General features: G+C 35.1%; 1 protein-coding gene across 2 annotated transcripts in view; it reads right to left on the bottom strand.

Annotated features, from left to right (window-relative positions):
• Positions 1-536: 536 nt before the first annotated feature.
• Positions 537-1,507, bottom strand: part of DOT1L (DOT1 like histone lysine methyltransferase) — a 177,248-nt gene continuing 176,277 nt past the window's right edge. For both annotated transcript variants that reach the window (XM_077271942.1, XM_077271943.1), the window contains one exon: positions 537-1,507. This exon is cut by the window's right edge and continues 985 nt beyond it. The gene's annotated coding sequence lies outside the window, so the exon portion shown is untranslated.

Below are 1,507 nucleotides of genomic sequence, written 5' to 3'. Positions count from 1 at the left end.
TACTTAATAACACTAGACTGAAAAAAAATATGAGTGACACTCAATAATGCAGGTGAGCTGAAGGCTGCTATGAAAGCAACCTGGGCTTCCATAACACCTCAGCAGTGCCACAGGCTGATCGCCTCCATGCCAAGCCGCATTGATGCAGTATCTGATGCAAAATGAGCCCCGACCAAGTCTTGAGTGCATTTACTGAATATACATTTCAGTAGGCCAACATTTTGGATTTTAAAATAATTTTTTCAAGCTGGTGTAATAAAGTATTCTAAAGCATCAACATTAACAGAAATAAACACTTGAAATCGATCACTCTGTAAATGACTATCTGAGTTTCACTTTTTGTATTGAAGAACTGAAATAAATTAACTTTTTGATGATATTCTAATTTTGTGAGATGTACCTGTATATACACACATTACTTACACATAATATACACACACATGTATACATATCATTTATATATACATACACACAGCGTACATGAGCAAAGATGAAGTAGTCACTATATCACACCAATTTCTAACACAAAAGCCAAATGGAAATTTATATCATGTTTTATTTATATACACTTTCATAAATTAAAAATCGGTCATTCTGGATGAAATTCATGTACATCTTTTTCTAAAGACACAAAACAGATAAAAATACATTTGTGGTGGAAGATATTTTTTTTCCTTTTTTTTTTTTTAATATCACTTTTCAAAATGTCAAAAGGAACAATCTACAAAAAGGAAGATAAACAATTTCGAAAAAAGATGGGAAAAACATTTTACAAGGCATACGGGCAAGTATCAAAATAATTACTAACCAAGAAGGAATCTTTAAGAGTTTCTTACAAAGATCTGGTTACGTCTAACATCCTTCTAATGCAAGACAAAAAATAGACCAAATTGAAATCTATTATACAAACTGCCAAGCACCCTTATTATATTTATATATCACACTCGGTCAAGGAACAATTGTAGAATGTTGCTTGGAGCAGGTTATTAAGGCAAGTAAAAACTAAATATTCCTCAGCAGATCCAAGTTTGGAATGGAAGGCTCTGAATACCAATCGATACACAGGCCACTTTATGGTAACAGAAAAATAGCTTAAACTCTACCCTCCATATAAAACTCTGTAGAGGCCACAATTTCTTACACAAGTCAGACTGCAAGAACAATGTTGGAACACGGCAGCATCGTTGATTGGTCAGGGAGTGCATTTCTTGTTGCATATGACATGACATAGCACCATAGGGCATCGCGACTACGAGATGCAGTCCCCACCTTGGAATCTGGAGTATTGTCTTGCATTGGATTTTCCTGTAGATACATACTAAAATAATCTGGGCCAACAACCTACACAATTTAGCCTTTGCCTCATTACATATGACATAAGATGTAATGCTGTACCCCAAGTAAGTACTACAACGATGTGTTGGGGGAATTTAACCCAAGTTCTACCTTGCTTAACCCATGAAAGACTATGTTTGGCCTCAAATACATGTCCTTCTAGGAAGGGTAC

The sequence above is a fragment of the Ranitomeya variabilis genome, chromosome 1 (genome assembly GCF_051348905.1).
Source record: "Ranitomeya variabilis isolate aRanVar5 chromosome 1, aRanVar5.hap1, whole genome shotgun sequence".
NCBI lineage: Eukaryota > Metazoa > Chordata > Amphibia > Anura > Dendrobatidae > Ranitomeya > Ranitomeya variabilis.
This window is presented reverse-complemented; position numbering and strand designations above follow the sequence as displayed.